Source organism: Mesoplodon mirus (assembly GCF_964341445.2).
Source record: "Mesoplodon mirus genome assembly, chromosome: 3".
NCBI classification, from domain to species: Eukaryota; Metazoa; Chordata; class Mammalia; order Artiodactyla; family Ziphiidae; genus Mesoplodon; species Mesoplodon mirus.
In genome coordinates this window covers 38,434,285-38,455,061 of record NC_138978.1, presented here as the reverse complement: position 1 = coordinate 38,455,061, position 20,777 = coordinate 38,434,285, and positions in this window count along the sequence as shown.

The following is a 20,777-nucleotide window of genomic DNA, read 5'->3' as shown; positions in this document are numbered from 1 at the left end:
GACATACAAACGGCCAATAAAACATGGAAACATGTTCAGCTTCACTAGTAAAGAAGTGTAGACATAAGCAATAAGATATCATTATTTTTCATCCATTAAACTGGCTCTTCTTCAGGATAATAGCAACGTTGGCAAAGGTGGAGTGAGAAGATGCTCTTGTGCTGTTGGCAGGAGCATCTATATTGATACAACATTTTTTTGGAAAGCAATTTGGCTTTATGTATAAGGAACCTTAAAGTATACACACCCTTTGTAGTTAGTGTTGCTTTTTCTTGCCTGGCAACAGCAACTTAATTTCCTTTGAGGAAATACAGACCTTGTAGGACTCTCAGTCAGAGTGCCCTGTGCTCCCTTGCCCAAGAGGAAGGCACCTAACCCTAGCTAAGTCAATCAGATTCTCTTTCCTGGGAATTTGAACCTTGAGATGATGATGATGATGATGACGACGACTACTAGCACTAGTAACATCTATTGAATTCTCACTCTGGGCTAGGCACCATGTTGAGCATTTTATAGCCTCATAAACAGCTCTATGAGTGAGGGACAATTGCTATGCCTATTTCGCAGATGGGGCTAATAATACTGACACCAAGATCAAGAGTCACTGGAGATACCTTAAAGATACCGTCTTTGTTACCTACTGCTACAAAACAAATTACACCAAAACTCACTTGCTAAACATGACAAACATTTACCCTGAGGTTTCTACAGGTTATGAACTCTAGAGGTTCTTAGCTGGTGGTTCTGGCTCAGGCCCTCTCAGGGTTGCAGTCAAGATGCCAGCCAAAGCTGTAGTCATATGAAAGCTTGGCGGGGACCGGGAGATTGCTTCCAAGATGGTGCACTCACATGGCTGTTGGCAGGAGGACTCAGGTCCCTACCACCCAGGCCTCTCTATGGGGCTGCTTGATAGTCATCAAGACACGGCAGCTGCAGGCTTCCTCCAGATCAAGTGATAGAAGAGGGAGCAAGGTGAAAGTCACCATTTTTTCTATGGCCTAGATTCAGAAGCCACAGACCAACATTTCTGCCATATTTTATTCATTAGAAGTAAGTCACTAAGTACAGCCCACATTCAACAAGAGGGGATTAGGCTCCACCTCTTGAAGGAAGGAGTATCCAAAAATTTGTGCTTATCTTTTAAAACTATCACAAATACCATCCATTAATTCTGTTATAAACATCAGCAGATCTTCCCTGGTTCCCATCTGCTCTATGGGCTTGTTCAGTCTTTGCTTTGTTCCTTTGAATTACATTCCTTTAAAATATTCCCTCCCAGGCTTCCCTGGTGGCGCAGTGGTTGAGAGTCTGCTTGCCGATGCAGGAAACACAGGATCGTGCCCCAGTCCGGGAAGATCCCACATGCCGCGGAGCGGCTGGGCCCGTGAGCCATGGCCGCTGGGCCTGCGCATCCGGAACCTGTGCTCCGCAACGGGAGAGACCACAACAGTGAGAGGCCCGCGTACCACACACACAAAAAAAACAAACAAAAATTCCCTCCCTTTTATCTTAGTTACTCAAACCATTTCTGTTGCTTTCTACAACAGCATTTTTTTTTAAAAAACAAAAACCTCTCACCCAGTCACTCCGCTCTGAAGTTCTACTTGTCTTAGCCCGGGTCCCCTGCAAATCAGAGCCTGAGGCAAAGTTTAACTGATAAATCTTTCCTTGGAAGTACAATCCCAGGCAGCAAGAGTGAGGGGGGAAAGCGAGATAAAGTAGGGGGGAAAGCGAAATAAAGTAGGGGAGAAAAGAAAGAAAATACAAGGTGGTGTATTACAAAACCAGCCACAGTTTCCCCAGAAAGAATAGGCAACCACTTGGTCATGCAGAATACCTTACCAACAGGTTATCAAGAGTGCCACAACCTGGGCTTCCCTGGTGGTGCAGTGGTTGAGAGTCCGCCTGCCGATGCAGGGGACGCGGGTTCATGCCCCGGTCCGGGAGGATCCCGCATGCCGCGAAGTGGCTGGGCCCGTGAGCCATGGCCGCTGAGCCTGTGCGTCCGGAGCCTGTGCTCCACAACGGGAGAGGCCACAGCAGTGAGAGGCCCGTGTACCGCAAAAAAAAAAAAAAAAAAAGAGTGCCACACCCTGAAACAGTATATCATGGGAAGGAAGGAGCAGGAGTTGATCTGCTGTGTCTCATTCTTCAAGGTTTGTCCTATGGAACATTAACTTCCCTATTTTTGGGGCTTTGTAATCCAGCCTTTCCAAAAAGCTTCTGGGAAAGCCAGCTATCACATCCTGCAATATGGTGCTTCATCCACATTTGGAAGCCATAGGAGGACCCAGAGCCTTCTTGGGTGCATTATGGTTGGACCTGAGCACCAAAGCTACTGTGGTCCCCACATGGAAAGCACATTGGAAGCTGTGTTAAAGCAGATCCCATCCTAAAAGAGGCTGAGAGAGTTGGCAGTGTTAGGAGATGAGAAGTGGCAGTAGGGGACAGGACTCTCCACTGACAAGAGTCTAGGGCCTGGGGCAGAGCACATGAGCATATCTCAAAGGGCACATAAACTGGGTTTGGTGCAGGGCACCACTTGCATCTCTCATATCTGTTCACACCCTCTTAGTATATCTGGATCTCATATGAAAACAAGAAGCCCTCACTTCTTACCTAAAAGAAGTGCAAGTCCAGTCCTTCAAGATGATGACTATGTAAGTGTCCATCGATAGATGAATGGATAAAGAAGATGTGGTATATACATACAATGGAATACTACTCAGCCATAAAATAAAATGAAATCTTGCCATTTGTGACAACATGGATGGACCTAGACAGTGTTATGCTAAGTGAAATAAGTCAGACAGAGAAAGACATACTGTATGAGTTCACTTATATGTAGAATCTTTAAAAAGCAAAGGAACAAGCACAACAAAAGAGAAAAAGACTCATAGGTGCAGAGAACAATCTGGTGGTTGCCAGAGGGGAGGAAGTGGGGGGGATGAGTGGAATAGGGGAAGGGGATTAAGAGGTACAAACTTCCAGTTATAAAATAAGTCATGGGGATGTAATGTACAGTACAGGGAATATAGTCAATAATATTGTAATAACTGTATAGTGACAGATGGTAATTAGACTTATTGTGTTGATCATTTCATAATGGATAAAAATATTGGATACTATGTGGTACACCTGAAACTAAAATAACATTGTAAATGAATTATACTTTAATTTTTTTTCAAAAGATAGTGGCTAGGTGTGATATCCTGCAATGACTTAAATAGGGTTAGCAAACCAAGATCCAGTCCCCACAGCTAAAGCTGCAGCTGATCCTGAGGCTAATTGATATTCATCATCATTCTCTTCCATTAGCCATGTTGGATTTCTGTCACTTTCAACTAGCACTGCAGCTGGTCTAGCTTGTTTGCTTAGAGGGGTGACCCAGAGCTTCATCCTTAGAGGGTCTTAATCCTTAGCTGCTGTGCCTTTTTCAGGTCATGGTTGGTGCAACTGACCATTAATGGTTAGCACTGGATATTGAATCAACAAGAGATGTCCCATAAATCTCCTGGGTTCCAGATATATTGTGCTCTACCCTTATTGTGTAGTAGCAACCCCAAGTCCTAATGCTAATCAGATCAATTACCACTGCCTATTTGTAACTTTTTTCTTTCCTGCTGGTCCACTGGCATGAGGAGCTAAAACTGCTAAGTGGGAGTCACAGCTCCAAATACAATGAAAATTTTACTGTGTCCCCTGGAAGAAGTGTTTTTCTGCCTATATTTGCAGGAATGGTAAATACAGATTTCATAATCAGGTCACCAGGATTGATCAAGAAAGAGCCAATACTACTTCTACCCCTTTGTTCATGGACCTACATATTTTACCTATTAAGGACACAGCAACATATATCAGCCACTGGTTCAGCACATATACCACATGTAAAGGACAGCACTCTAACCCTATAAGGTACTGTCCCTAAGCTGGTGCCTTAGCTGAACTTTTACTTAGTTGTTCCACTGTTAATATCAGGCCGACTACTCCTAGGTGATGGGTTATATTTACCAATGAATCATGTGATGATGAGTTCATTGCCTAATTTCTTTGCTATAACATGGGGCCCTTGACCAGAGGCAGTATGTAGGAGATGCCATGACAATAAACCAGCCATGCTGTAAGATATCAGATAATAGTACTGGTGAAGTACTATTCAGAGAATGCAAATCTATCAAATTATCGATTCTAGCAGAAAGAAATCACTGCCTCCATCACGGTATAAGATATCCAATGTGGTCAACCAGCCATCAAGTAGCTGACAGGTCTCTCTGGAGAATGATGCCGTATCAAGGGCTCTGCATCATTCTCTGATGCTAGAAGGCCAAGCATTAAATCATCCTTGTTGAGAAGGATTCAGTGTAGTTGAGTCCATGAAGAACTTTCATCCATGCCACCATGGCCATTATCTTTGGGCTCACCTGGCAAGTTCTAGGATGGCCAAGGAGAGAGGCTAGGGTGGTGGAGGGAAGTGGGCGGAGTGGTGGTGGTGGTCTCTTCTGAAGTGGATGCTCTCTGGAAAACATTAATATAAGACACAGAGATCTGTATGCTTTAGGTTCACCCCCATAAATATACACTCACATAACTCTTCCCCAAACCTTTCAGTCTTGTTCCTTCTTGGCCATTGACCAATTGGCCAAGTCATTCATCATGGCCCAGGAATCAGTGTGTGTAGGTATCTTGAGCCATATCTCCCTCTATAGGAAATCCATGACCAAGTGTACCACTTTCAGCTCTACCCATTGAGAACACGCCCCTTCACTCTTGTCTTTCAGGACCACCCCGATAGAGTCTGTAATTAGGAGCATGCTCCTTTTCTAGCGTGCACCAGCAAATCACGCTGAACCACCAGTGAACCAAGCCCAAATCTTTTCATCCTCTATCAGTTGGTCATAGGGACCCCTTCCTGATGCCATAGAATAAGTTGCATTGGTAGGTGACAGGAGAGTCTGGGACACCGGTCCTTATAATTTATTCATGACTCCTAAATGATTACTTTCATCAGACAATACATTGGTGCTGTGCCCACCTAGCCTTATGACTCAGTGGATCTGTAACGATCCAGTAAAACCAGCTCATGATAGGCAGTCACGGTCACATAGTCTCTTGGTGTCATGTGGTTAAATATTCAGTCTCTACCAAAGTCCAGTAGCAGGCCAGGAAATATTTTTCAAATTGAGAGTGTTTCGATAGCTAGTGGGAAGCAGCCGCATAGCACAGGGAGATCAGCTCGGTGCTTTGTGACCACCTAGAGGGGTGGGATAGGGAGGGTGGGAGGGAGGGAGACGCAAGAGGGTAGAGATACAGGAACATATGTATATGTATAACTGATTCACTTTGTTATAAAGCAGAAACTAACACACCATTGTAAAGCAATTATACTCCAATAAAGATGTAAAATAATAATAATAATAATAAATAAAATTGAGAGTGTTTCTCCACCACAGAAGTCATAGCCCTGCTTCAAAATCTAAAAATCTTCACAAGAGGGTCTATCGGAGCTTACCAGACACTCTGCAGTGTTCTCACTCACCATAGACACTTTGGGCACCATGGTAACTGCTAGTCATGTGGCTGAAGCAGCAGAACAGCTGGCATCACAGCCTGGATCAGCTGCAGAGTCCTCTTTTCTCAGGGTTGTAGTCAAAACTGGAAGCCTCCTGAGTCACCTGATTAAGGATCAAAACAATACTCCCAAGTGTGGTAAATGCTACCATCAAAATACAACCAAGTGTTGTGCCCCTTTCTCAGCGGTAAGAGGAGTGACGAGCAACAATCTGTCCTTTACTTTAGAAGGAGTGTCTCCTCTAGGGTAGGGGTTGGCCAACAAATATCCACAGACCAAATATGATCCCCCTCCTATTTTTGTAAATGAAGTTTTATTGGAACACAGCCGCATCCATTCATTTAACTATTGTCTATGGCTGGTTTCACACTACAGTGGCAAAACTGAGTAGTGGTGACAGATACCTTATGCCCTGCAAAGCCTAAAATATTTATTAAAGATAAAATTTGCCAACTCCTGCTCCAGGATAAGAGGGGCCCTAAAAACTTCACCGAGTGGCAGACCCCTGAACCTTCATGAAGTTTATCTCCCATCAGAGGGCATCTAGAATTCTTGACATTTCCTGCTCATGGGTCTGTAAGTAGAATGCCACTAATATAGTAAACAGCATGATACTCTGAAAAATTCTTGTGGACTATATATTAAGACAGAGAAAAGCAGAGTTAATTAACTTGGCCCTGAGGCAAAAGAGTAAACAGGTACCGGTATCTTTGCCATGAGTGCATGTCTGTGTTCAGCTGCAGCCACGCCCTTCTAAGACTGGGAACTGCATTTCCCAGAGTCCCCTTTCCAATGTGGTTCCAGGTTAGAATTTGCCAAATAAGAGAATTCACACAAGATTTGGAAGGTACGGCTGACATAGAAGCCATTATTGTCTAGCTGTGGTTGCAGCCAAACACATGAACAGACAAAAGTGTCACAAAACCTTCACACAAGCTCTTGAGAACTGCCCCCTTTACCACTGCAAATTGAGATGTCTGGAGCTTTCTGGAGGTTTCTGAGACTTGCAGTGGTTTCCAGGCAAGCTTTTGAGAACTATGCACTTCACTGCTTGAAGAAGAGATCTCGTGTGTCAGCTTCTCTGACCTTTAGCAACAGTTTCCTTGATTTCCACTCCCTCAGCTTGGCTGGCTCTTCCCACAGCTGTGTGAGCCCCCAGTTCTGTATTAAAGCCTTTATTCCCAGAACACATAGAATTGCTCTGTCTTCCTAAATAAACTCTGAAAGTCTTTAGTACTGTAAATAGCTCTAGAATTTGTTTTCCAATCTGTTTAGATGCAAAAGTAGTAATGAACTCACTGATATTGGAAAAAGGGACACTACTACCAGTCCATGGCATGCGGTTACTTAAATTATCACCTGTAATTGGCTAGAGTCGGTGGCCTATAGAAGGCAAGCCTTTGGAAGACCAAGTAGCTATAATAATAGAATGTTGAGGAATACCCCCTCCACAGTGAAGGATAGCTGTTGCATCTGGCACCTCCAATCACAAAGAAAGAAGCACAACATCTTTGGATTTGGAAGACAACTGGGCACGCTGCTATGGCCTATTTGCTGAGTAACCCACAAGGCTGCCACAGGGGGGCAGTGTGGCATCTTGCAAAGTTCTTTGGCTTCAAACAAGTTTGGATGGAGCTTGAGCCTATTTTCTCATATGTAAAATGATCATAAAAAACTTCTTCATAAGGTTATGGTGACTATAAAATGAGCTGAGAAAGCCCTTTAAAGCACACATCCTTGGGTGTTGCCTGAACCACTTTGCAGTCTGGTGCCAGTCCAATGACAAAATTTTCATCAGTCCAGAGTGAAATTTACCCCATAAGGATTGGCAAAAATTCTACTTTTTTTTTCTGTTGTGTTGTAACATAGATACAGAAGTGCCTGTAAAACATTAATGCAGGGTTTAAAGAATAATAATAATGCAACACCCTTCTAACTAGCACTCGAGTCAGAAATAGAACGTGGCCACTTACCCTGCAAAATGACACCAGGATGAGAGGCAGATGGGGGCTGAAATTGATGAAACTTCTACCCAGTGCCCTCTGGGGCACAGCCTCACATCCAGTAAGTTGTGGAAGTGCACTCACTTTCCCTGAACCCCCAAACTCTGAAAGGACGAGTTGGGGTTGTTCCAAGCTCATCCCACCCTTCGGAGACAGGCAGGTTGCCAGCTCTCCTCCCTGAGAGGACAAGTCACATTTAGGACACCAGAGGGCGGCCACTCCCCACAGATGGTGGTGCCTGGGAAAACAACAGCTGAACCAAGGGTGCAATGGGCCACAGACTCCCAGGGCTCTTCTTTTTTGTTTTTTTTTTAGAGATTCTGTGGCCCACAAAGCCTAACACTATTTATTATCTGGCTCTTTTTTTTTTTTTTTAACATCTTTATTGGAGTATAATTGCTTTACAATGGTGCGTTAGTTTCTGCTTTATAACATAGTGAATCAGTTATACATATCCATATAGCCTCATATTTCCTCCCTCTTGTGTCTCCCTCCCACCCTCCCTATCCCACCCCTCTAGGTGGTCACAAAGCACCGAGCTGATCTCCCTGTGCTATGCGGCTGCTTCCCACTAGCTATCTGTTTTCCCAGGGCTCTTCTTGTCCCTCCTCCTGCTCAGGCCCACACCACACATCAGAACGGTGCAGTGTAAAGTTCCATGGTGCTGGTAACTGGGAGACCTGGGCTTGAATCCAACTCTGCCACTTCCTACCTGTGACCTTGAACAAGTGACCTCACCTCTCCAAGCCACGGTTTCCTCACCTGGAAAAATAAGGTACAAAAATAGTACCTACCTCATAGGGTTGCTGGAATGGCAAGTGAGATCGTGTGGCCCAAATATTGTCCAAATATTCGTTGTTCTTAGGCATCATAACAGTTCATCTAACTGGATTCTCACCGGAGTCCTGGCAGGAAGAGTAGGTAAACGTGATTCTCATTTTTCAGATGAAGAAACTGAGGCTTAAAGCAGTTATCTGACCTGCAGAATCATGATGGTCAGAGTCATTTGATTTTCTAAGCCTCTCTCTCTACCATTTCACAGTGATGGCAGCTGGCCTGAAGAGACTTGCTCATAATCCGTTTGTGATTCTGGTATTCTGAGGTCAACAGAGGGCAAATATATTACCCAAGGCTACATGGTGAGCCAGGGGCCAGTCCAGGACTGAATGAGCCAGCCCAGCGGGCTCCTGGTCTGGTGTTCTAGCCACAGCCCCAGACACCCTGATAAGACACAGCCTCATTGTTCTGCCCTGATTGATTGTCAGAGGATCCCATCCTTGTCCTGTTTCCCTGACTAGATTGTGAGCTAAAAGAGAAAAAAAAAAGTCTTAAGGAATATGTATTATTGATACTATGGAAAATCGTCCATGACGTGTTGCTAAATGAAACAAGGGATCTACAAAACAGTAAGTACATGACCCCAGTGTCTATTTCTGTATATCAGCAGAGGAAAAAAGAAGGTCATAATACACAATGGTAAAAATGCTTTATCTCTGGGTGGTAGAATTACAGGTAAGTTTTGTATTTTCCCCTTGTACTTTTGTGCATGTGTTTCTAGGTTTATCCAATAAGCATGTTTTATTTCTGTGATCAAAACAAGTGTGTGTGTGTATTATACAATTTCAATTGTTCATTTTAAAAAATTGCTACATTAAGAGTTGGAGATCTTGGGCTGTCTTTCACATTAATTTATTGTAACTTTGTGCACAAATGAGCCTCAGTTTCTCTACCTGAAACATAGGGAGGACCCCCCGCCCCCTTTACCCAGAGGCTCAGAGCCTTCCTGGTCTGGCTGCTTCAGGTGGCTCCCTCTTCTCCTCAAGCAAGCTTCCAGGCAGTGTGACACCTGCCTCCATCTCCACTTCCCCCACTCCATTAATTACTCCCTCACCTCCCTGCAGCTTGCGTTTTGCCCCCTATCCTCCAGACTTTATTCTGCAGGGGTCCCTGGTGGCCTCCAAGCCCCCCTCTCTCTCTCTCTCTCTCTCCCCAAGCCCCTCCCCGGTTCCCCAGCATGCGGCTCTCTTGGTCTGCCCTCCTCCTTGGAGCCCAGTCTTCCCTTGCCCTCTCTGCCCACAGCTCGCCTCGGTTTCCTTAGCCCTCTGGCTGCTGCTTCTCCCAAGGTGCTGCTTCTCAGCAGGGGGTTGGCTGGGCTCCAAGGCCCCTTTCTCTATCTTTAGCCTCCCTGGGATGACCTTGCCCACACCAGGAGCCTATCAAATGGTCCCCACACCCATCACCAGCCCAGACCTGGCTCCTGAGCTCCAGGCCTGATAGCAAATCCCCAGGGGGCCCACTCCACACTCAGCACAGCTGAGCCCCTTCTCTCCTCCGTCCCCCCGCCACATCTCACTAACTCTCCTTCATTGTCCACTCTGAAGAGAGCTTCCCAGGTGCCAGTCACTCGGAGTCAAAAAACACAAGTGCTCAGCCCGGACTCTGCCTCTCCTCCTCCCTGGCCACAGGGACTTGTCCCCAGGTCTTGGTCAACTCACCTCTCAAGTACCTCTCTAACCTACCCTCCTCCCCAAACCCGGATGGAGGTCCCTCCACCCCTCCCACAGTGAAGCCATTCTCAACCTCTCCCTCACACTCCCCAGCACTCAACACGAGTTCTGCCCACCTTTCTGCAACAGCCCAGACCCCCTTGAGCCCTCTGCCTGGGTCCCTTACTCATTCAGGGGACCTCACCATGGACCTCCATACCTCTCATCCACAGGACGTCCTTAGAATCCCCACTGGTCTCCCTGCCTTCACTCTCTTTCCCTCCAGCCTGGCCTAAACTATAGGTTATATCATCGTATCATCATAACTATTACTGAGCCCTTAGTATGTGTCAGGCGTTGAGGGCTTTACCTGTATTCTCATTTATTCATTTATTCCTTACCACAAGATGAGAAAAGTACCACTGTTATTATTTCCATTTCAGAGATGAGAAAAGTGAGGTACATAGAGTTTAAGTAGCCCACTCACAGTTATACAGTTAATTATAGTTACTAAAGTCTTGGAACTGGGATTTGAATACACACAGTCTGATCTGACTGTGAGCACCTGTCTTTAATCACTCTGCTACACTGCGAATTGGCCTCTTCTGCCAGAAACACCGAGCGGATAAAGTCCACACCCTTCTGCCTGGCCTCTGGGGCCCCTCAGACACACCTTTTTCAGTCCCATCACCTACTGGGCCCAACTGGTGCCTTCCAGCCCTCCATCCTGACTGCACTCCTTACCGGCCCACTTCCATATCTCAACCCATGTCTTCTTGCCACGGGCTGCTTGTCTGGCTCAACCCCATCTCCAAATGTCAAAGCCCTTGCACCCTTCAGGGCCATCTCAAAGGCCTCTCCTTCCATGCTGAGTAGGCCGAGCTGAAAAGCAGCCATGATGGCAGAAGGGCCGGCAACTGAGAGACAGGAGACCAGAAAACTTGATCCTTGTCGTTCCAGAAGGTAATTGGGGGATCTGGATCCAGGCCTCACTTTTTCCCCGTGTATAAGATGGAGGGAATAGGATGAGACGATCCTTAGGAGCCTGTCTCACTCTAATAGTCTAGGGCCCTATGCTTTCATGATCCCTGAAATGGGGGTGAAATTGCCCTCCTTAATGTTCACAGAATGGAGAGAATGTCAGGGCTGGGAAGGGCCTCAGAGAAAATATAATCCCACACCCTCACTTTTCCCCCTCTCCAAGGGATGCTTAGGCCCAGGTAAGGGCAGAGGCCCAGCTAGCCATCTGGGGAGTGGTGGGAGGGAGGCTGTGCTCTCTGCTTAATGGAAGACCCATCTCGGCAGGTCCGCAGCCCTGCAGAGAGGAGTGGGAGGAGCCTGGGAGGGCAAAAGCTGCCGAGCCAGGCTCTGGGCCGGTTTGGCCAGCCCATCCCCAGGAGGCCTCAGTAGTTTTCCATAACCAGCAGGCCTGCAGCCCAGTACATGTGCTCCCCTCTCCCCTCGCCCCTCACATTCCTCAGCACTCTTAGGCAGCAAAGTGGCATTCAGGGCCTTGATGCCGCGGGGCTGGGAGGGAGGCCCACACACAAAGACTCACCGATACCAGTAAAGCCACAAACACGCAGACCCAGAAAGATAACATAGATCCAGATGAGTCAAAAGGGATCACACGCAAACAACACACGCAGAAACAATATGCCCATCCCGCCAGACAAGTAGGCCCATTCTCAGAAGCACACACACATAAGACCGTCACACAGAGATATGCAAGCCGTGTGCACACACACAGGCACGTTCACCCTGGGAGACTCCCCTGCACACTCGGCAAACACCCCAGCCCCTGCCATCCTCCCTCCTCCCCCGGCCCCCCACACTGCCTGTCTAGATCAAACATTAGTCAAGGAAAGGGGGAAAAATCCTGAGCTGCCCCAGTCCTGGGAGATAGGACAGGGGCTGGACAAAACCCAGGGCCCAGCCAGGCTCCCCCTGCACTGAGAAGGCGCCACTTTTTAATTCCAAAGAGTTCACTGGACAATCCCCACCCTGTTCCCAGAGGCCAGGGTGAGGCTTGTTCTAGAGCATCACCCCTCCATGACCCTTCCTCCAGCCTCTCAGATTCCAGCTTTGTCCCCAGCTGTTAAGGGCAGAGGAGAGGGGCACTCAGCAGCCATCCCCCTGGTTCATTCCCTCCAAGCCCCTCTCCATCCCCACACCTGTCTCCTTCACTCTGTCTCCCCACTTCAGCCCCACATCCGTCCTCCAAGAGATTAACTCCACACCTTCACTGGGCCCACCACACTCAGGAACCCAGAAACACAACTCCTTGACCAGATGGACCCAGGGGCTTACACCCTCCCCAGAACCTCCCATGGATGTTCCATGACTACCTGGTGGCCAGGGGGTCCAGCAGGGGGACTGCATACACATAGCGCCCCACGTTGAGTCAGCAGAGGTGGCTCCAGTCCCAGCCTCACTCCACCTGTCTGGGAACCTTGGACAGGTGGCTTCAACTCTCTGAGCCTCAGTTCCCTCATTTATAAAATGGGGATCGCGATGCCGCCCAGCTCTCAACAATGTATGTAGTTTATCACGGGGGCTTAATTTAGATCCCTGGTTTTAACCAAGAAATGGGCTAAGACTACTACTCACTACGCGAGCCTCAGTCTCCCTGTCTGGGAAGTGCGGTAACTCTTGCTACCCTGGGGGAGCGAAATACCCTGTCCGGAGCAGACGGCCTCTGGGCGGGGGCGCCGCCACTGGATTCCGCTCCCCTCGCGCCCACCTCACCCCCGGCCCCACTCGACCCGGTTCCCACGCCGCCGGGCCCCAGCCGGCGCGGGCTGTCAGCCGGAAGGGATTTGGGATCAGCTGCGTCGGCACAGAGGCCGCCTTGTCCCGGTGGGGACCCGAGGCCGCGGTGGGGCCGCGCGGTCACGTTGCTCGGCGGCTGCGGTGCCAGCGGCCCCCCCGGCCCCGCCCGATCTGGGGCCGCTTCAAGGGCCGGCGCCGGATTTCCTGGCCCCGCGCCCAGCGCCCCGCGGGCTGTTTGGGGGGCGCGCGGCGCGGAATCTGCTGGGCCTCGCAGGGCGCACGGTTTCCGCCCAGCGCCGGGGGGCGGCTGGAGGGGGCTGCCGCGCACTCCCCGCCCGTCCGCTCCCACCCCACCCACCAGCAGGCAGCAGCCAAAGCCCACTCCTCAAGCTGGACCCCCAGCCCTCCCTGCAAAGGGCGTGGGCCTGGCCTCCTGACCCCTCCTCACCCCAGGCATCCCGAAGGACGACCACAGATTTCCCCCAGAAAAAGCCTTGGAACCTGCGAAAGCCTCTGGGGATGAGCTCATCGGAAGATGGATTGGGGGCGGAAGGGACGGAGCAGGGCAGGGGTGGGTCTGTTAGGTGTTGGGACCAGCTCCGGGTGTTCTGGGTGAGGTTGCTGGGATACAGTCAGGGTGTTCTGGGTCTGAGTTGGAAGTCAATCAGATGTTATCTGGCCCAGTGTTGGGATCTTCTCGTTGTTCAGAGTTCGGGTGTTGGGACCCTCTCTGGGTGCTCTCCTCTAGATGTTGGGACCTTCACTGAGTTTCTGGGTGGAGCTGTAAGGATCCACTCAGGCCAAGTTTGCAATGGAAGCTGATCCAGAGGTATCTGGTCCAGGTGTGGAGATTGTTTCTCTGGGTTCAGAGTCTGGGTGTGGTGTTCCTCTCCAGGTCAGGTTGTTGGAACCTTTTCTGGTGTGGCTTGGAAGCCCACGTAGTACCTGTGGTCCAGTGTTGGCGATCTTCTCTGGGTGTCAAGGGTCTGAGTTTGGCATCTGCCCAGGCAGATTAGGTCCAGGTGTTAGTAGCTGCTCTAGATTTGTTTGGACATAATGTTTAGCCCCAGAGCCTTCCATTGGCCTGAAGGCACACATCACGGCTCACCATCTGCCCCAGTTCATCAGGAACCCTGTGGGACCAGCTAAAGGAGGGCCCGTGGCAGCTCAGCTTGACACCCCTCTTCAGAATTAAGGGCAGACCCTAAACTCCAGTTGGGAAGCAGAGTGACTGCACTCTGCCCAGAGGCACATCCTTTCCCTTCTCTACCTTCATTTCCTCACCAAGAAAATGGAAGATTGGATCTGATGTTCTCCAAGTTCCCCTACACCACCCTCTCCCTGTCCTCCCCTACACACACACACACACATATACACGTTGCTCATTCCCATCTCTCCACATTTGTTCACACTGGTCTTCCCATCCAGAATGCTCTCCTTTCCCTTGCCAGCCTCTATGAGTTCCTCCAGCCCCCTTCCTGCTAGAAAACCTTCCTTACCCCCACCCCTCTTTCGAGCCTGTCTCTCCTGGTTCTCTCCATCTGGCTGGGAGCTCTCTGAGGGCAGGACCCTGTCTGTTCCTGGCCCTCCACTCTGAAGCCTCATTCTAGATGGACATGGGGCTCAGGGGTTCACGCTCAGCTCAGCCACCATCCCAGGTTGGCAGTTGACCCTCTAAGAAGAAGAAGAATTTCTTTAGTCTCTAATACCCCGAATAGTGGGGTGGGCACTAAGCGGATTTAGGAGGCCTGCCTCCTGCCCACACCAATCCTCCTTTCCAGGCCACTGCGCCCATGTGACAGACAGTCTGGGGCACCGGGGAACCCTCAGAATCACGTGGGCCCAGGTGGGTAGCTGGAAATTGACTGCCCAGCTCTACCTCTCCTGGGTGGCTGTGTCCCAAGCAGTCAGAAACCCCAGAGGGCAGGAGTGATCTAGATCAATTACTCTGTTTTCCAGACCAACCTGCACAGTCAAGCATGTGAGCATGGCTGTCCACGTGCACACACACATATCCACACAGACATGCACACACACACATGCATGCACACATGCATCTCTTGCAGAGGGAACTAAGCCAGATTCGGAGCTAGACCCATTGCAAACAATATTTCCTAGTCCTCACAGCAGCCCTGTAAGAATCACTGGCATCTGCAGACGAAGAAACTGAGGCTCAGAGAGGGGAAGGGACTAAGCTGAGACCATAACTGTTAAATGTGGAATCAGAATTCAAAGCCATGCCCTTTGCACAGTACCACTCTGCTGCTGTGCGTGCACACACACACACATGCACATGTGCACACACAACTTTCACACACTTGTGCTCAACTCCTAAACTGGTCACTGAATATCAAAGCTAGAAGGGAACTTAAGAGATATCTTGTCTATGCCATCCCATTTTACAGAAGGAGGGGAAGGAATTTATTTAAGTTTTCAACACATTTAGGAAATGGCAGAACCAGGACTCAAATTCACATCTCTGCTGTCACACAGAGTCATGTGTACACACATCCACACACCACACAGCTTACCCAGAGACTGTTACACACAAACCCATGAATGTACACATAGACATAAACAGCCATTCCCACCCACATCCCCAGTTGGTTTGTATGCCTGCACACATGGCATTGCACATGTCCACTCATTACACACACGGTCATATGTGGTCACACACATCACACACTCACCTACACTCATCACACATGATCCTTTCACTCATCTGTCTACTCACACACACGTACTCACACACCCACGTTCTCTCACTTTAACACTCACATGCACCACCCTCCTGCTGCAGAAGAGATGAGCTGACCCTGATCGGGGACCCTGCGCAGGTAAGGCTAGACCCTGGGGTGGGAGCTATGCACTGAGCCTTTAAGAGGGCGGTGCCTGCAACCAGCATGGTGTTGCGTGGGTGCACCCTGGCATCGCCATCAGCAACCCTGGCAAGTGTGTGCTGCCAGCAGTTCCCCACAGGCCCAGGCAACTCGCCCTGGCCAAACCCAGCAGGTAGCCCCAGAAAGTGCCAAGTCACAGACCAGGAGGGGCCTGGCCGGGCCAGGCTGGCGGCAGTGCTGGTCCCAGCTTGCGAGCTAGTATTTGTCTTCTGCCTGGAGCCACAATGGGGATGCTCCTCCCTGAAAGGACCAGACCCTGAATCATGAGGCCTCTTCCAACACCCACTGAAGATGAGGATCAAGGCGCCAGGATTTGGGGGCAAAGCACCCAGAGCTGCTAATGGGATTTACCAAAGTTGGTAAGCCAACTAATGTATATATCTAATACAGACTAATCCCAAAGCCTAGCCCATGAACAGCAACACCTGTCAAAGTCCTCTAACAGATGCTCTGAGCTGGACAGACCAGACACGTAAACAAGTAATTACAATTCCAGGATTGGGGGCTATAACACAGAGACAGACACAGCATGTGGGAGCTTGGGGCAGGGAGCAGCCACCCTGGACCAGAGGTGGGGCCACTTGATCTGGGTCTGGAGTGGTGAGTTGGAGTTCACCAAGACGCTTTCCAGATGGAAAATTGTGCTTCAGAGAACAGAGGCCAGCATGGGTGAAGTAAGGAGTGGAGGGTGGACTTGAGGTACAGGAAATGAGGCGAATTGGAGTCAGCTCTTCAACACATATTTATCAATACTTACTACGTGCTAGATTATGACACATAAAATAGACAAGCCTCTCTCTTGAAGAGCTTAAGCTCAAGGGTCCCAAATCAAGTGTTTTCTGGTGCCAAGCAGGTGGTGTAGATGGACGAAATGGTACAGTGTAAATGATGGTGGCGGGAGGGGAGTGTGTGTCTAATGGGAGCATTCCTGTCCTGTCAAAAGCATTTCTGTTCAAGAATATGCGTCAATCCAGTGACAGCCGAAAAAACTGATTTGTGGATGCGTTCAGATGATAGATCCTGAATTGGAAGGAAGCCTTACATGCAGAGCGAAGGAGTTTGAGCCTGACCCTGTAGATGGACCTAAAACCCACGGGAGGGTCTTGCCATGAAAAGACATTTGTCAGAGGGGCCTCGCAGAGATGCTCTCACACTGTGGTCGCTGGACAAAAAGGGGCTGCGTTCCTGTTACCCAAGACCCTGACGACAGGGACAACTTCTGCTTTGCCCCATCACAACCGCTTCCTGGCAAGGACCACTGTGTCCTCACGTGAACCTTCATCTTCAGTCCCTCCTCCTACCCCTGCTGAAAATCCTCCTTTTTCTTCCCACATCATGCATAGAAAAACTGACTAGATTGAGTCCTCCCACATTCCTCTCTCTGACCCAAGGCCCTCACAAAAGGACACACACACATCCCTCTGTAAGGCCAGGGGCTTAGACTAGTTGACCCGGGAATGATTCTCTGTGTGTTCCACCTCCCGGAAATGTCAGAAGGGCCTGAAGGATGAAGATGCCTGAGTTGCCGTCCTGGTTCCCCTGAAGTTCCTTGGGGAGACTGGGGGCTAGACTGACATCCAGGCAAAAGCGGGGAGCCTGAGCCTGGGCTTCAGATGCAGCTCTGCCGGTGCCCAGGGAAGGAGGGCAGCGTGGCCAGGTACCCAGCACAGCCTTTCCCCTCCCCGACACACATGCAGACTCCAGATGCTTGGCGGTGGAGCCTGGGAGCTGCCCTGGGCACATACTGGCAACCCTCACCAGCCGCAGCCTCCCTCCTGGACCCTCATTAAATTATTCTGCCCCACTGGTCCCAGGCTCAGACTGCCTTTGATGTGCACCGTTCAGCTTCTGAGGCCAAGGCCAGACCCCTCACACCAGGCCAGGCTAATGGGCTCTGACAGCTTCCCTGGGGCCCCAGGAGGGCAGGACACCAAGGCCCACTCTCATGCCCACAGGACACATGCTCAGGCCCATGGGCAGCCAGAGGTTCCCACACTTACATGCAAGTGTAAGTGAGATTCTCTCACACACATGCACACACACACGCACACTCACCGAGTCCTAGTGGGACTGGCCCTGTGGCACAGACACATCCTCCCTGGCGCACTCACACGCACTCAAGTACACCCACGTGTACACACTGCAGCGCACAGCCCTCACGCACTCCTGTGGTCTCACACGCTCACAACGCGGCACCCACCTCTCACGTGAGGCTCCCGGGCCTTCTTCCTTGCCCCTTGTCGGCCTTCTCTCTGACCTCCTCACCTTCCTCAACTTTCAGAGGTCATAACGTTGTGACTGTGAACCCAGGCAGCCTGGCTTCAGTTCTTAGGGATCCCATCTATAAGCTGTGTGACTGTGGGCAAGTTACTAACCTCTCTGGGACTCCGTTTCCTTTCCTGTCAAAGGGGAATGATAATGGTGTCTTTCTAGGGTTCTTGTGTGGCTTAAAAGAGGGTCTGTACTTCACCGCTTCAACAGTGCCTGGCACAGAACAGCTCAACAAACAGCTCTTGCCCCTGGCCTCTTCCCTTTCATATCCTTTGCCTCAGCCATAACAAAACCATGAAGTTTCCTAAACCTGCCGAGCTGCTACATGCTTCTGACCCTTTACCTAGGCTGTTCCTTCTATTTGAAACATCTCTGCCCCATTTCTCCCTCCCTGCATCCACCTGGTGAGCTCCTACTCAACTTTCAAAACCCTACTCTGGGGGCTTCCCTGGTGGCGCAGTGGTTGAGAATCTGCCTGCTAATGCTAGGGGACACGGGTTCGAGCCCTGGTCTGGGAAGATCCCACATGCCACGGAGCAACTAGGCCCGTGAGCCACAACTACTGAGCCTGCGCATCTGGAGCTTGTGCTCCGCAGTAAGAGAGGCCGCGATAGTGAGAGGCCCGCGCACCGCGATGAAGAGTGGCCCCCGCTTGCCACAACTAGAGAAAGCCCTCGCACAGAAACGAAGACCCAACACAGCAAAAATAAATAAATTAATTAATAAACTCCTACCCACCCACCCACCCCCCCAAAAAAGAAAAAGACCCTGTCTAGTTCTTTAAAAACAAAACAAAACAAAACAAAACCCTACTCCGGGGGCTCTGCCCTCCACCAGCAGAACTGATCACTGACTATTTTGCATCCCACCCCTGCCCTGAATTGTCCATTTCCTAGACTGTGAGACCCTTGAGAACACGGGGCCTGATGAAAGTCATCTCTTCAATCCTGTACCCAGCACTGGACGTGGATCATCACAAGCATCAGTGATATGTGAGGGAGAAAATTGTGCTACATCATAATGAGAGCATAAGAGGCCCTTGTGCAACTGATTATTAAGGATTATGGAAACTATGTAGCCTAAAGGCCTGATAGAAGCAATCATAACGTCCCTGTAATGATAGCTGACTTAACGGAATGGGAAATTTGGGCAAGCTCAGCATTAAGGGTTTTCTGCTTGATGCTTCAGTAATGCTGTGAGGCTGTGCTGGTGATGCGTCTATCGCTCGGGGGAATGAATGAGGGAGGCATGTGGATGCTTCTAATGGAATACTATGCAGGAGCAAGAAGGAACACAGCAATCTACGTACGGGAACTTGGACAGACCTCAAAATCACGGTGTTGAGTAAGAAAATTAGGGACCAGAAAGATTTACTGCACAGTACTATTTTTGTAAATGAACCCCCCAAATGCATATTTTATAAAGATAAACACATTTTGGACTTCCCTGGTGGCGCACTGGTTGAGAATCCGCCTGCCGCTGCAGTGGACACGGGTTCGTGCCCCGGTCCGGGAAGATCCCACATGCCACGGAGCGGCTGGTCTCGTGAGCCATGGCCGCTGAGCCTGCGCATCCGGAGCCTGTGCTCCGCAACGGGAGAGGCCACAACAGTGAGAGGCCCGCGTACCGCAAAAAAAATAATAATGATAAAAATAAAAAAAATAAACACATTTTAAGGACATAGTTTTTAAAAATACATTTTGGAGTGGATTCCTGGATTGTGGAAGGGAGTAAGGAATAGGAATGGAAATCTGGGAAGAGGGGAAATGAAACTGGCAGAGAGGACTCAACTGTGCATCTGAAGCCCAATCAAACAGGGAAAAAAAGTTAAATCCATGGGAGTGTGTCATTTTTGTCTCTTTTACAGCTGAGAAAATAAACTAGTCATACAGTTGATTTTTTTTTCCTTTTTTTCCTCAGGCCTTTTATTTAGCTGTTGATTTTATGGTATCTAAATAGCATCACTGTCAACAGTTTTCCTGAATGTAAAGTTTGATTTTCATGTAATGCTTCCTCTCCCTCCCTCTCCCTCTCAATCCCCCTCTTCCTCTCTCGCTCTCACTCTCAGAATCATTCACTGAAGCCCTGACTGAAGCCTGAACTAGATTCTCTCTGAGACAAAGGCAGACCCCACGACCTCCATGTCCTGTAGAGAACTGAATGAATGAATGAGTGAATGAATGAATGAGCGAATGAGGAAGCGAAGGAAGAGAAACAGAGAGGGAAGTAGGGATGAAGGAATGAGAAAAGATTCCTCAGAAGCCTCAGCATGGGAGGAGTCTCCTAGAGTATTCTCTTTCTCCACCCCATCCTGGGCATGAGCTGGGGTTGGGGCAGGGGGGAGGAGGGCAAAGGGCTAGAAACTAGATGGCTGATCTCCTCAAACTCCCCCATCATAAGGAAGAGGAGTTGCTTCCAGGAGGCAGCCGGCGCTGGCACAAGATTCTGGAGCCGCAGGATAGCATCCATCACTCTAGGGATCCAAAATCCCACATGACATGAGCCCCCTGCTCCAGGAGGGACACTGGGACTGGCTCTTATACTAACAGTAAGGACAGTAACAACTAATGTCTTCACCTGTTTACTCCTTTTCAATTCTCTTATCAGGCATGCACATTAAGGATTATCTCCATTTTGCTGGTGAGAAAACTGAGGCCCAGAGAACTTAAGGGTCTCTTAAAGTGACTCAACTCTCAGTATAATAATAAGAGCAAGCACTTTCTGAATGCCCGCTCCATGCCAGCACCTCAAGCACTTTGTAAGCCCTAACTCATCT